The sequence below is a fragment of the Pinus tabuliformis genome, chromosome 6 (assembly GCF_031772625.1).
Source record: "Pinus tabuliformis cultivar Carrire ecotype Pingquan chromosome 6, CPIR1, whole genome shotgun sequence".
Lineage (NCBI taxonomy): Eukaryota > Viridiplantae > Streptophyta > Pinopsida > Pinales > Pinaceae > Pinus > Pinus tabuliformis.
The window spans coordinates 221,040,687-221,046,832 of NC_142292.1; the positions used below are offsets into that span (position 1 = coordinate 221,040,687).

Below are 6,146 nucleotides of genomic sequence, written 5' to 3' on the forward strand. Positions count from 1 at the left end.
GAATCTGCGCATGGCCTTCCAATGATAATCTCCTCACTTTCTTTGAGGCGCGTAAGTTTTTTTCCTGGATTTATTTTGATTTTAAGTGTCTCTAAAGCTAGGGTCTGAATGCAACAAGCATTGTGATTTCCAATAGAGATTGAAGGGCCAGAGGGGATTGTTTATGCTAAAGGGATTTTCAAGCTCGAGATCTAAGAACCTGAAAGATTATTTGAATTAATTCCTTTTTAGTAGTTGTAATAGTTTCGATTCTGGAACAGTTCGAGTTCCAATTTAGGTTTTTTCGATCTATTGAATATGATTTTATTTTCTGGATTTTAAGTCGTTTTTAATATTATTTTTCCAATTGCAGATATCCTTTCGTGCCTCTAAATGTGAAATTTGTGACCCCAATATATCATCCCAATATTGACAACGAAGGGTGTATTTGCCTCGATATCCTAAATTTGCCGCCCAAGGTATGTGCAATTAGCTCCCAATTCTGAGTAGGGAATAATTTATTGTTGCTAAGAATGTCTTTTTCTCGTGTTGTAACAAGATTTTTATTAATAGTCAAAGGGGAACAAAAGAGTGGTAAGTGTTCACAGCTAGTTAAAAACCAGCTCAACAGACAAAAATATGACGAAGCTTTCATGACCTTGCTATGGCTAATGGTTCAATTAATGGCTCCTCTGAAGTACTTAGATTTTTTTTTTCTCTTTTTAGCCCCCATTAAACTCTGATTTCAATTTTAGCTTAAATGTTGTCGCAAGCAAGGTGCGGTTATTCCACCAAAATCACCGAGGACTAGTTTTGGCATTAACAATTATGCCTTTGGTTGAGATTCTAGATTAGAATCACAACATTCACAAGCATTTACATACGAAAAATAGGCCACTAAATCATGGCACCACTATCACAAGAAGGAAAATAAAAGAGCCACATTAGACAAAACAGTTGTCCAAAATCTTGAAAATGTCAGCCGAGTCTTCGTTTGCATTTCATGGCATTGGTCAGATTATTCAGTCTCACCTTATTTAATTCTTAAAATTTGTTGAAATGCTCTTCATGCTACAAAGCCAGAGGTTGTGAACGTGTTGACTTTATCCATTTTTTAACTTAAGGCAATTTTACGCTAAAAAGGAGATGTAAATTCTTATAATTATTACATTCCATGATTTTGGTGGGTCCCGCGTTTAAGCCGTGCCCGTATCGTCATATTCGTTGGTTTAGATCTATTTATTTTGAGTGTTGTGGTTAATTTATGGATAATCAATTTCAAAAGAGTGCGAGCTTATAAGAGCATTTTAGTAGCCCATATTTAAACTCGGGGTCCTCTTATACTGCCTAATAATTCACTTGAACCAACATCTCTTCTAGAGAAATTCAACAATTCTAGTTTAATAATCCTATCAGCCTCTCTTTGTACCTTTGGGACAATGTCCATTGAAAGAAAGCTTCTCATTCTGTCATAGACCACCTGTGTATGGATGGAGAAAAAGCACCCCGGAATTTCAAATTTGCAGGGCTTCAGTCTGGCAATTCTGAGGCGGTGGCCTAGTCGCGCTGCTGACGATGCGAAGGCGAAGCAGCTGATAAAAATGAAATTAACTCAAACAGATTACAGGAAAACACATATAAAAACCAAAGACAAAATATTGGCGGAAAAAGGTTGAAGCCTCATGCTTCTCTCTCATTCTCATTCATTAAAATAATTGAATATAGTGTTACAGATAAATAGATGAGAGATAGTGTTCTCAAGATAGTGCGTTCTATCTTAGACACTTTTGGTTGAGATAATTTCTCCTTTGGTTGAGATAATTTCTCACCAGACACACACCAATATAAGAGTTACCTAAACTAACTCCTATCTTAGAGGAACAACCCAAGAGTTAGGCACAAATTCCTAACTTGGAATATTTAATTAATTTATTTATTTTGGATTTATTATTGTTTTGTGAGAGAGGCTAACATTCCCCCCCTCAATGATAAATCCAAAATAAGAACGAGGAACCATCTTCCAAGTTCTCATGTTGATCCTCAAAAACATTGCCTAAAAAAACCGCCAAATCTGGATGCTGAAGAAACTCAAATCTGAAGAGAACATGAATCAGCTGCATGCTTGATTCATCTCTGAATGTCGCTTGACAACTCCATCACATGCCAAGTTGCAAAAGGATCCAACTGTCCTTTGTTTGAAAACAACATCCGGTGTCCACTGACACAATTTTGATGAACGCCCACTGGCGTATTTGCTGATGATGATCGCCCACTGGCTGAAGATGTCAAAAAACAACTCAATGTTTCTTTTTCTATGATGAAAGCTGCTCACTGCTGCTTTGGCCGTCGATCGCCCACTGGTGAATTTGCTGACGCTCACTGCTGATGACAAATGCCCACTGGCTACTTCGCTGATGTTGTCGAGACTTTCAGTCTGACAACCACTTGTCAATTTCATTGACATTTCCCCCCCTTTGTCAGCTGAAAGGAGAGACAATCTTCTCCAAAATATATTTGAACTCCCCCCCTTCAAGTGTAGGAAAGTTTCACTATTGTACTCCCTCGTTCAACTGCAGAAGAGTACCATCGTCGGTTCACTGCTGGCTACACTATGTGTGATTGTAGTCGATTGTAGAACTGAGACAATCTTTTGACTGTGGATGACCATTCCCAAGGATCGATCCATTGATAATGTATCTTCAATCTGGCTGATTTTTGTTGGTTGCTACATTTTTCTGAGGAATGATTGGGTTTGCCACAATGGCAACACGGATGGAGATCAAAACAATGATCTTCCATATGACCAGTTCTTTGACAATGAGAACACTTTGGTTGAACTTCAACTTCAGGTTGCATGCAATTTTTTTTGTCTGCAATTTTCTCAGAACCTACTGAGGTGTGTTGTTCAAGAAATCCTGCACTCACAAACTTAATTGGCTTGGAATAATCTGGGATATGTAAGTTGATTTCATCAGTGATATATCCTAAGCCTCGTCGATTCTTGTTATTTTGAATCTCTTCCCAGGGCTTGATGATGGTTTTGGAAGAAATTTGAATTTGATCATGAACAACTTCGACACTTGAAGTTGTTTGGATGAGTGATTTGGAATCAACATCTTTATCTTCATCTGTATGGTTGAATGACTTGGAAGAAGCACTCTTTTGTTGCAACTCATCTCTTTGTAGTTGTGACTCTAGTTAAAGAAACTCAATGGTTTCATGTGTTTGTTGTAGATGCCGTGAAAGATCAGCAAGAGTTTCTTTGCTGATGTGCACCATGTCTTCATCACTGGAGATGATCAAACTGTGAAGAATGTGTAACAACTGAATATGTTGCGCCATCTGAACTTGCTCACTTGAAGTCAGGCTCTCTTCTCATAGATGTCGTTCTTTGAACTGTTTGACTTGATTTTTTTACTTGAATGACAAGCTCGCTTGCTATGGGACTTGAATGGCGCGCTCGCTTGATTTGTTGCTTATTGCACTTGCTGAGAACACTTGCTAGAGTTGTAGAAATTTCTTGCTTAAACTTTGGAATTCACGCTCGCTTGATGACGATCGCGTTTGTGTGAATGCTCAGTTGCCTTATTTGATGACTTCACGCTCGCTTGATGTCAATTTCAACTTGCTTGATTGGCGTTAGAGTTGAACTTGTTTGGTTGCTTTGATGATCTTCACTCTGGCTCGCTTGAAAGTTTGAACTTTGTACTGTTTTGACTCAAATTGCTTGAATGAATACTCACGCTCACTTGCAGGAGATGTGAACTTGTTGCTTGTTTGCTTTAGAGTTAAAATTCATGCATTCACTTGATTCTGCTTAAAGGAAGGGTGTCAAACACTGTCGAAAATGCACCCAAAAAATGCTTAATGATTTTAATAATTCACTACAATGAATTCAATTTGACTCAATTCAATACTTAGGTGTTGGTTTCAACCGAGAATGCACCCTTACAATTCATTGTGATTTGAGTTTGATTACAAGTTCAACACTGTTGATGTAGACTGTGCGCTGAAACGTTGAAGTTTACAGATTCATTAACTTGAATGTAGTGATGTAGACTTTGCTTTGAAACGCTGGAGTTTGCAGATTCATGAACTTGATTGTATTGAGTGAAATTGTTTGTTGAGGTAGAATGCCGATGTTGAAAACTTTGATTATTTGTTGTAGTGACGCAAATGCATGTGTTGAGCTTAATTATCCTGCCTTGGTGCTATTCTATTACAAGTGTTGTGCTTGCTTGCATTGAACTTTATGTGTGTGGTAAATGCGATCATTTATGTGTCACAACTAGACACAAATCATAAGTAACAACATGAAGCCATTAAACACATGCGCCATCAAACACACATAGTGTACCTTAGATCCCCTTATTCAATTTCGGGCAGATCTAGGACACATCAACACCACAAATAATATGTCTTTATTAAGTATTAAGGTCATCAATCTTTCATCTTTTACAACATTGCCACTGAAGCTTTCTCAAACAATGAGAATGTGATGCTCGCAAATTTTGGAAGCAAATGAGAATGTGAAGCAGCGTAGCGATGGAGAGGTAAATGAGAGAAAATGCAGGCTGCTCTCATGGGCTGGGAATCATTTAGTCTCTGGCGTGAAGAGAATTCTGCGCAGGGTAGAAAACAGCAGGGACGTTGAAACCATTAAGGATTTTCTCCTGGAGGGTTACCAGAGACTCCCCAAGCCTTCATCCTTTCAGTTTTTTTCATGCAGGGAGCCGAGGGTTCACGGGAGCAGAAGAAATCACAGGAGATTCAATTTCTACAGCGATGCAGATGGTTCTTAAGGTTGGACTGACGAAGACGATCGTAATTATCAGGCGGCCGATTGTACGCCCAAGAAATACCTTGAATATTCCTCTCATGGGAAAAAAATGAGAGGGAGTTTTCCTAATTTCACCGGCCACCATGATCAGCAACCGTCTCGACAACCTTCCGTCTCTTCCAGTTCCATGGTGGCTGCCACCCAACCCAGGGCCGAGACGTGGCCCGTGATTGAGAAAAAGCTGGCGGAATTGAGGGCCGAGACGCGGTCCGTGATTGAGAAAAGACTCAGAGAGATTGTGATGAAGCACAAGATAACTTTGGAATATGCATTCGACATTAAAGACTTTCTGCGTAGCTATTCCCGTCTTACTTCTCCCTTTTACATTGACATGGTTAACCAGTTGTTAATGGATGTTTGTTGTGAGTTCGTAGAGATGTTGAATGAATGATTTGAGCCATGGGATTCGAACCATGGAACTCATAACCGATACACTGATCTTATCTGTCTTCTTTTGTTCATTAATTGCATTACTGTTTTACTACACAGCTAGTGTAACCATTTTTTTTCAACCGAAGAAAACGTGTCTAGCTCTCAGGCATACACATACATAGTTTTTTTTCAGGATTGGACAATATGACCTATGGATACCAACCATATCTTTTCGGGATTGGACAATATGACTTATCGATACCAACCATATCTTTTTGGGGTTGGACAATAGAGACCAAATCTCTCTACATATGGAGACTAAATATCCTCACCTAATGATTGGATCACATCTTGGGAGACCAAATCTTCCCACCTAACAATTGAACCACATCCTCCAAAACAAACTACCTCACCTAACCATTAGACCACGTCCTCTAGACCAAACCTTCCTACCTAAGATAACCCAAATAACTGATATAACCATTTACACCATTTTAACTTCAGAGAATTAGCTTTCACATTTGTGATTTAAACATTGTAAATATAATTTTGTCGTTTTCTCGATTAAGGGGCTAAACAAATCTCTAGACTCATGGAACTTAGAATATATGATTTGGTGTATGGAACTTTATATATGTGAAGATCAAGTAAATCAATACGATGTAATTTTTATTTTTTAAAATAGATTTTTGGGGTAGGATAGTTGATGGGATGTGCGATGTTCTTAAAAGATGTGTTTTTGAATATATATACAATTTTAGTGTTGTTTTTATAAAGGTTGAAATTATTTCATCACAGTTTTGAAGTATGCTTTAAAAATATTTTTGTTTAGTTAAGAGTTAGGTTTTTTGGATTTAAGGAAATAAGTTAATTGTTCAAGACACATAAGCATGTGACACGAATGAATCCCTTACCCCTACGGACCACCCTACTCCTAGGGACCACCAATAGCTAC

At 38.3% G+C, this 6,146-nt stretch overlaps 1 pseudogene; it reads left to right on the forward strand.

The window, feature by feature from the left end:
- The first annotated feature begins 1,469 nt into the window (after nt 1-1,469).
- LOC149258248 (uncharacterized) lies at nt 1,470-5,210 on the forward strand (annotated as a pseudogene).
- The last annotated feature ends 936 nt before the right edge of the window (nt 5,211-6,146 follow it).